Below are 9,701 nucleotides of genomic sequence, written 5' to 3'. Positions count from 1 at the left end.
TCCAGAAGGACTTGGAGGGGTGTTCATGAGCTAATGGCTCTACTACTCAGGAGATACCTAGCAGCAAAACATTACGGTGGAGTCTTCCAGCTTGTAAAATTGCTCTCATGTAATGATATCCAATACTAGTATTATTACCTGTGTTGAAATAAGTGATTAGAGAAAATTGGGGGTACAATTAAACTCTGGGTAACATAGAAAGAACAGTATTAGGAAATGTTGGTTTGATAACCAAGCCAGTAATATCAGCCTCTCTGACTGATTTCCTTTAATTCTCCTGTAACTAAAATGAGAACTGCCTTCAGTGAAGGAGAACTTCAAGAACATGTCCACTAATGATGTTTTACATATGCCTTGTGTTATGGTGGTGGACACAGACACCAACCTAAACACCAGGCTGAAAACTTTCATCCAAATAGGAGGCATCCTTAGCCTTCTCATGGGAGAAGGCGAATGGGAATGCAGAGGTGTTTGCAAGAGAAACATTTCCCTAATATTAGTTTCCCCATGCCTTCCCTCACAAAAGCCTGTTTGGAGGACACACAGCACAACAGCCTGGCTTGTGAGTCCTGTCACACCTGGCTGGACACCGGCTCCCTCCTCCCCTGCCTCCTTCTTTCTGTGCAAGAAGACAACACCAGGTGGCTACGTCTGTATTTTTCCCTTGTCTTTTTTTTTTTTTTTTTGTTTCTTCTTTGGAGTAGAGCTGCCATCTGACCAGAGGGGCAACACAGGGAAGTCTGATCGTTCTCCTCATCTCTTTGGGGCTATGATTGTCTAGCCCAAAACTGAAAAGACAGGTACTCTGCAGTGGGTCTCCTTGTTTTGGTGTAGATGATTGAAACTCTGACATCCAACTACACAGCAGATTAAATGAGTGGCACTATTTGGAAGCATCTTTTATTTTCTATTTCATTATCTACAAGTAGATATATACATACTTGGGGACTATCCTTTATATCCCTTCCTGCATCTTTGAAGAAAACAAAAGCAAAAACAAAAATTATCCCTCCTTTACTAAACTTCTTTTACAAAACCCAGCAAAATTGAACACAAAAGAACCCCCCCCAACCTACTAGATGATGTACTATTATATTTCATAGAATCACAGAATCAACCAGGTTGGAAGAGACCTCCAAGATGATCCAGTCCAACCTATCCCCTATCCCTATCCAGTCAACTAGACCATGGCACTAAGTGCCTCATCCAGTCTTTTCTTGAAGACCTCCAGGGACGGTGCCTCCACCACCTCCCTGAGCAGCCCATTCCAATGGGAAATCCCTTGAGATTTATAGACATTTATTTTATATTTAGATTTATAGATATTTATTTTATAACTATTTAGATTTATAGATTTAGATTTTATAGGTTTAGATTTATAGATATTTATTGTATAGATATTTAGATAAATTGGTACATACTGTCTTAGATACAACAAGGTTTCTAAAGCTTTATAAAGTTGCTATTTGTAAGCTATTAACAAATTGTGATTCAGTAATGAAGTGGAAAGATCATAGCTAAAAATGAAATAAACAACTCACCTCCTTAGCAGAATTAGCATTACCCTGCACAAAGGAAAAGCCTCTGTAGCTGGCTGCCTTTGCTGCAATTACTGGTGTACTTTCTTCCCAGGATATCCTGTTGTTTGCCACCCTCCCTCCGCAATCATTTTTGTACAGCTTCTGGATGCAGGAAATTTATCAGATGAAATGTTTTGTACAGCACTTAACAAATTTACCTTCATACCCTGAACAATGCTATTATGCTATAAATACCTAATGAGAACACATCTCTGTTAGTGCAAATCCAAAGCAGTTACCCTAATTTTTGTAGAAATTGCTTTGCATCAACACAGGCACAACTCACTTGGGCCTGAAGGCAGCAGGTCTTTTACGCTGCCTTCTATGGAACAAGAGAAGGACCTGGTATTTTGGGACTTAGTTCTGCAAAAAGTTGAGCACCTGTAATCCTATAATCCTGCTAAGATCAGAAGGAGAGGAGAGCACACAGCTCCTGGCAGCAACAAGTCCCACTAATTTCTGCACTGCCTAGAAATTAACTTCAAGAGTCTCAAAATTGTAATTATAATTCAATTGTTTCCCTTCACATGTAGATATCCGCCCATGGAAAAACACTCATGGTGTAATTTCACTCACTCTTCCTGGGGTGGTACTGGGAGATTAGCTCATGAGGAGGATGGGAAGGTTGCAGCCTTAATGGCAACTGAAAAGATGGAAGCAAAAAAATGAGCTTACATTGCTGTCATGAAATTAAGCAGCAATCCAGATGGCTCCAATGCTGAAATACATAATAATGTGGCTGTAGGAATTCCTTGCTAAAGATTTCACATTGGTTCTGCTTCTTAGTTACATAAATATTTACAGTTTCTTGGTTTATTGCTACTGCTGTATAGTATGACCAAAGTATCATGGAAAAAAAAGGCAATTTCCCATTTTTTAATTAGAAATAGAAGGTCTGATCCCCAGATAGTATAAACTGGTATAAATCCACAGATTTCATGAGATCCTGTCTATCTGCCTGTTTCTAGTTTGTGGCTCTGACCAGCTAATTACTGAAGAAGACTTCTCATACCATGACATTCATGTATAGTAAGGGAATTCAAGGTTCTGACTCAGATTAAGCAGTTCAATATAAGTCTCTGGGATATTTTCATTTTTCTCATAACTTTCCATCATGAACTGGATTAAAATGGATGTCCTCTCCTTCCCATTGGCCTCTTGGCCTCCTGCTAGAGGCCCACTGGTATAAGAGGAGAGATGAATTCATACCAGCACATTTCAATTAGGGCTCTAGAAACCAGCATCTTTACTGGGCACCAAATGAGCCAAAGTGCAGAGGAGTGTTTTAACAAGCATTCCAGAGTGAGATCACAATGTGGGAACTCATGGTCCAACAGGCTTTGTCACCCTTACCGATGCTAAGAAAGTCCTTCCTACACGCTTCCATACACCATTTTCTACCTCTATCTATCACATCTTTGCAAGTACAGCCTTCTGCGTGTGACTAGGGATGTACTTATGCATTTCAAAAAGACAGACGACTCACTGAACTTTTAGAGCTGGATAATGACAATGTGCTTCAAGAAGGGGAAGGACGGAGTTGATGTCTTTCCGTCCAAAATTATTTAAGATCTGATGTTGACCTATTAATCTTTTTTATGATTTGATATTGACCTCTTCAGTTTTTGACTTAGTATGCACAAGTTCTACAACTTCAGGGAAGACTCAAATTCCAAAGGGTATTGAGATTCTGTAACAAAGATTCACAGCAGCTCTCAACTGCAGTTGTATCAGTTTGTCAGTTGTTGTATCAAACACCACCATTAGAGAATTCAAGTTTTGGGGTAAAGGGTTTCATGTTTCCTCTTCTTCCATCTATAAACTGTTCTATATGAAGGCTTCTTCCACTCCTTCTTTTGAAAGTCTACCATCAGCATTTAAGGTTAGTCAAGCCAGAGAAAAGGGCGTGTGACTGTAGTCTCCTGTGAGAACACTGAATTATGTGGGGTACTTGTGGATGTCTGCCTTCCAGGAGTACTTTAGCACATACATTAAGAATAAAACACATTAATGGGCTTTTGAGAATTCCTGAGATATGACCTGAATCATAGATAGAGACGATCTGCCATTAAACATAATACGTTCTTGGCAGCTATTCCTCTTCCACAATCTTTGGCTTTGAGATCTCCTTTGGCAAGGCAAGAGGCATTTTGGAAATGCCCATCAGTGCCCATATGCACAGGAATCAGGCACATCACGCATTGTTTTCTGCCTGTGCTTTTCCAAGTATGTTGCATGTACTTTGCACATACAGCACAGTTGCTTAAGTGTAGGCTGTTAATGGCTGGTTATTTTCATATCTGTGTAAGGACTTAAATTGTTTGTGTTTTAAATAACTGTCTTGGGAGTTACACAATCCAGAGTGTTTATATTTTCATGGAATGCAGTGTTTGTGACTGATGTTAAAATGACAGCAGCAGATATCAGATATGGCAAAGCAGGTTCTAGAGTTGGTCCAGACTGGGCCGGCCTTGCACTGCAGCTGGTTGTCAAGGGCACCTGGAAAGGTGCCACTTAGCACTGTACAGTTTGTCTGCTATGTACTTGCGATATTATTACTTGCTGATGGCAGTTTGGCAACTTTTGTCTATATCAAGAGAGCCAAATTCTAATTGGTTTACTACTTCTCAGTTAGTTGAAATTCCTCTGATGCTAGGCTCAGTTCTTACGAGAAGCCGGACTGCAGAAGCTAAGAGGCAACCTTCTAATTCTGAGTAGACTTGGATCTCATATTAGGTGAGGGCCCCACCCCAAATCCTGATCTCTGATAAATTAACTTTTTAACATTGCATTACAATGAGCATACAAGCCAAATGTCTACATGCAGGTACTTCTGTTCCAACAGCCAAATGCACGCTCATTTTTTCCTTCTGATTTACAAGTATGCTATGGTTTGCAGACATGAGTAACCCATGTGGGATATCTTTCCCACAGAGTAAAACCAATGTAAATTCACATGACTCAGGGATTTGTTTCAATGCTCATGTATAAACTCTCATTAGAAATGATTATGCTTGAAGATCAAAAGAAAAGTACACTTGCTTGTATTAATGTTTAATGCATAATTCACATTGTTAGAACAAAAAACAAAACAGACAGTGGTTGTTATGACAAATATAAAACACTGGCACTAGTAACCAATTCCCATAGAGGATCCTTCATTTCATTGCATTGGCTGTGTGCTGAGACTTCCTCTTGTGCCTGTTGTGCCATCATCTCAGACATTTAAAAACACCTTTCTCACTGGATGAGTAATTCCCCTGTAATGCCAGGAGTGGGGAAAACCTGGGATATCCTACCACTGCAGGTGCCTCCAATGTTCAGAGACCTCTCAGTGGAAGCAGAGTATAAAACAATCTATTCGAACTGTTTACAAGAGTGGGATTTCAGAAGAAGCATGTTTTTCTGAGGTCCAAAACAATCACTGCTTTCTAATCTAGTCTAGTTTGAACTTTAATATCAAGTCTAAACCCATGGTCAAAGTTACCCAGCATGGCAGAATTCAAGAACATGGTTTTTTGTTTGATGTTTATCCATGTTTTAACTTTTTTTGTCATTCTTAAAATAGGCAGGTTGATGTGAAAGAGACTTATAAGACTTGTATGAAATCCATTCCCTATACCCTCAACCCAGACCAGCACAGGAGAGCAAAACCATGCTCATAATCACAAATCAAGCTTAGGGATGAGAATGCTACATGAGGCATCACTGCCATGTTCCATGGAGTAGTAAGAATACTTCATCTGCACAAGGAAAGTCCTCTGGGTACTCTCTGCCTTTCCCACAAAGTAGGAGTCAGGTATTTTTTTGCTATAGAGCTGTTACTGGCTTCTCCATTGTTAGTGTTTAAAGGGTCAGCAGTTTGGACCATCTAGCTTTTATGTTTTGTGGTTCTTTCAGAAAACCTGACTGCTTCACTAGCTGAGCTTACATAATTTCTCTCTCATCTAGTTGTGTGTTTTGTCCTAAAAGAATCCCCAACAAATAACCTTAAAGTTTAGGAGTATTAATTCCTGACAGAGTCACCTCTCTTCTAAGGGAGATCTGTAGCACAGAAAGAGACCAAATGACATTTGACAAACTTTCTGCTTGGCATAAAGCTGCAAAGAAAATTGTGTCTTTTGATCATTTTGGTAAGTTTCTTGTAGGCCAGTAGTGATACAACACACTTGATTCAAAGCACTGTAGCTGCCTGAGTTTCAGGGAGGTTCTTACTAACTTGGATCTTGGAAAGCAAACTATAAATTAGCTCCCTGTTTTTAAAGTGCCTTCTGAAGGCCCCGTTGTTCTACAAACCCTTCTGTGCAAATCTGAGAGGTTTCTTACTCAGGAACTAATATTGCTGAATTAGCATGGGTGCTATTGCTTTGAATGGTACACAGACAAAGTTCAAATGGATCATGAGAGTTTAAAGAAGACAGAGAAGAACTTTGGTGTTTGTTTCCCTCTTGTTTATAAAACTTACTCAGAATTTGTATGGTTGAAAACCAGATATCTCATCCAGTAAAGAAACTACTGTCCACTCTAAGGCAGTTGAGGAGTACTCAGAGTATAACCTGGTTACATTGTTTCTTTTAGTGGAGTGTGTGTGGCATTGCTGTCCTGAAATTGACCATAAACATGTAGCTGTTGTGGTTTAATGAATTAAATATGCTTCACAAGAGAAGAAGTAGGACAAACATTAGGCTAAGTTAACCTCACGTTATACAGAAAGACTAGATGTTTGTTTTCACCTGTGGGACTTTGGATTTGTCTACACATCAAATTACTTCAAAACACTTACTTAGGTACACTGCAGTAATTATATTCAACTAAAACCATGTGTAGACAAATCTCATGCCAGCATCAGAATTCACTTTCTTGAATTATCTTAATCCACTTTGAAAGTGGATTAAGTGAAACCAGGAAACAACTTGGTCATTCCAGAATGAATAAGATATCTGAACACAGTTCTGCTTTACATTCACATCTGACCTTATTTCAGCATAATTTCCTTGAGCTGAGAGGCTCTTAGGATATATCTACATAGCAAATTAATGTGTGATTATAGACGTACCAACCTTTCCTCTACCCTCACTGGCATGAGTAACAGCAGTAATGAAAGATAGTAGCAGAGACTTCAGTACAGCCTATTAATTGAAGAATATATGCAATTGGTTGTGAACAGTCTTTGCTGAAATCCCTTTCTTTGTACCCTCACTTCAGATACACGTCATGTCCCTTAGACTAAACACTGGGGTTGGGAATGCCTCCCCTTGTCTGTGGTGTACATTCAACACCAAAAACTGCGTATGAGACAGGACTGTGCAGCTGAGCTAAATGGAAAACAGGAGAATTTAACTTCAGAGGTGCATCACAGTGAAGAAGCAGCATGGCTCACACACATTTTCAATACACACACCTTCAACAACCAAATAAAAGTGTCAGGTGTGTGGCTGTGGAAGCCAAATTAAACATGCTGTAGACATGTGCAAGTTGGTTGATTTCACTAGGGCTGAATCTGGCTCCATTGGTGAGATGTTGCTTATTTGACTAATACTTGTTTTGTTGCCTATTTGCTCATTTATTTTAATGAAATTAATACATTTTAATGTTCCTTTAAGTGCATTCCAAAAATAGCAATTTGATTAACTAATTCACTTTGAAAAGTGTAACAATCACAAGTAAAAATCTTCCTGTTAGCTGAGGTACGGAATAATTACAAGTGGCATCTCAGGTAGCTATGTCATACACTTCATCCTGTCAAAAAAATTCCCCACATCAATCAGAAGAGCCTCACTTAAAAATGAATGACAAAATACAGACAACAATCAAGCTGTACACAGTGCTTTTCAAGTCTACCAAAAAGCTGCTTCAGTAAGCTCTATGCTCTGCTGAGACAGTAAAGACAGGTAAGACTTTAGCATAAATGCAGATCAAAACAATTCCAATACAGGAACATGAAACAAACTTATCTTTCTAGCCATGCCAGAAAGCATCTTGAGTAGCTTTTGAGTTAAAACCAAAACAAAACCAACCAACCAAAAAAAATCCCCAAACAAACCAACTAACCAAACCAAACCAACCAACAGACAAACAAACAAAAAACAAACATCCCCAAACCAAACCAAAACCCACCAAAGACTCCTTAGAGTGGTGCTTGGACAGTATTATATTCTGAGGATTTCCTTTGTTCCCTTTTTCCAGTTGCAACAGATGACTTCACCATTTAAAATAAGATGCTGATGAGAGCAGAGTCCTCCAGCAACACAAAAGGTGTGCACTAACTTCTCCCTTATAAAAACAGGAATAGCAAAACCTGATTAGTAGCAATATTAAGCAAAGGCAATTTTCCCTTGTATTGTATTTAAATGAGGAAAATGAATGCGTTAATGCTAATATTAAGACCGAACAGAGGCAGTTGCAGAAACTAATTTAGTTTCAGCCCTGCTACATGTGTCCCTTCAGGAGCTCTACTGCAGTAGTTAGTTGCATGTGTTTGAACTGTGTTGTAACATTGTAAGAAGTGGTGCAGAACAGCAACGCAGAAGAGGTAAACTTGACTTTGGGCACTGCTGGGATGCTCTGTGGTCACTGTGAAGGTGTTGTGCGATGTTATCAGTGTGTGTGTGTGTAACAGCTGATCTTCAGCTACAGAGGTGTTTCAGTATGAGCTACCACGGGTAGTTTCTTTTAAAGCGAGGCCTATTCCTGGAAACTCTTGGGCACGTGCGTTAAGTGCAACATGTAAAAAGTCCCCTGAATGGCAGGGGACTATTCATACAGACATTCGGGATTTTACCTTGAATTACAAAAATGAAGGAAAGAGAAAGGCAGGTGGTTTGCCAGCCCTTACCACTACTAATGTTGCTCATAGTGCGCATATTGGTCACACTGACTTCGGGCATGCTGTAGAACTAAGCTCGGTCTGTTTTACCTCAAAACGTCCAGCTTTCAGAAATAGCTGCTCCACAGCCCTAGCAGCAGAGGCAGGGCAAGATGGTTCAAACACCGGTGATTACATCCTGCCAGGGTCTGCGGGACTCTTGCGCTCTCCTCGGCAGGGACGCCATTGTGTTTAGCGATCTGTCACACTGCCGCCGTGTCTCACTCCTGCCCCACAGCCCCCGGGAGCACCCCAAGTTCATCTTGGTGCCACAACAGCCTGTGCATGTGGGGTGCCCCCCGTCGCCGCCTTCCCCTGCAGAGGCTGGCAGCAGATGGGGGGTGGGCGCGGCGCCGGGCCTGCACGGCAGCGGCGGTGCGGCGGCTGCAACCGCCAGCAGCGTTGCTCCTCGCCTGCTTTCCGCCTGCATTTCGGCTGCTGACTTCCCCTCCCCCCCTCTTTTTTTTTTTAATTGATTTTAAATCTCTGTGGTGCCCCCCTCCCCCAGAACTGGCCCGCGGAGGCCCGGCAAATGGCCTGCTGGCGGTTGGCGGCGTGTTGCGTGCCTCTGTGTGTGTCCCCGCGTCCCCTGGGCGAGCTGTCCCGTCCGCCGCCGGCAAGCCTGGGCCACCCGCATCGGGGCTGCCGAGGGGGGTGGCACTCCCGTTTTCGGTAGCTGGGGTGGGGGCTTTATTCCGTTAGGTTTGGTGGGGGTTTTTTGGTTGGTTCTTTTTTTTTTTTCCAGGTGGGACTTGGCGGTGACCGGCGAGGCTCGCCTGGCACTGAATGTCACCCTGAAGGTAAAATGAAAGACACAAAGATGAACGCATGCCTGCTCCCCTCGCCGCGCCGACGCTCCCCCGCGCCCGCCGGCAAAGCGGCCGCCACCATCGCGGGGCGGCAGCCCCCGCCGCGCCCCGGATTTCCTGTCCCGGGTTTTTGATTATTTGGCTTTGGAGGAAAAAAAAAAAAAAGGGTGGGGGGTGTGGGGGGAGAAAAATCCGCATGCAAAAGAAACGTGCACGTACCCGGTAACGAGCCCAGGAAAAACCCGGCCGCTTCCCCCTTCTCCTGCCAAGTTATCATTGAGAAAACAGACAGGCGGCGTGACGTCCCGGGTCAGGCCGAGTGCGGACCGGCGCTACCAAGGCGGCAGGGAGGCCCGGGTACGCCGCCGAGGCCGGGGCCGCGGGTGGCAGGGCCACCACCGCCCGCCCGCCGCCACTCACCGCCCGCCGGGCCGGGACCGCCGCCAC

The 9,701-nt window shown here is 42.6% G+C and overlaps 1 protein-coding gene and 1 long non-coding RNA gene across 3 annotated transcripts in view; one reads left to right on the top strand and one right to left on the bottom strand.

The window, feature by feature from the left end:
* Positions 1 to 4,618: 4,618 nt before the first annotated feature.
* LOC135186628 (uncharacterized) lies at positions 4,619 to 9,664 on the bottom strand. 2 transcript variants are annotated; one of them, XR_010307065.1, is made up of 3 exons: positions 9,474 to 9,664; positions 8,497 to 9,239; positions 4,619 to 7,853 (listed from the first exon to the last, which is right to left on the bottom strand). It is a non-coding gene; the product is annotated as an uncharacterized LOC135186628 (long non-coding RNA). The 2 variants fall into 2 exon arrangements; XR_010307064.1 differs by having other exon boundaries at positions 4,619 to 9,239.
* The window catches only part of ESRRG (estrogen related receptor gamma), a 414,670-nt gene continuing 414,184 nt past the window's right edge, over positions 9,216 to 9,701 (top strand). The window contains exon 1 of the mRNA XM_064164518.1: positions 9,216 to 9,245. The gene's annotated coding sequence lies outside the window, so the exon portion shown is untranslated. The remainder of the gene's footprint in view (positions 9,246 to 9,701) is intronic.

This window comes from Pogoniulus pusillus, chromosome 25, assembly GCF_015220805.1.
Source record: "Pogoniulus pusillus isolate bPogPus1 chromosome 25, bPogPus1.pri, whole genome shotgun sequence".
NCBI classification, from domain to species: Eukaryota; Metazoa; Chordata; class Aves; order Piciformes; family Lybiidae; genus Pogoniulus; species Pogoniulus pusillus.
Note: the sequence above shows the minus strand (reverse complement) of the source record. Positions and strands in the feature narration are given on the sequence as shown.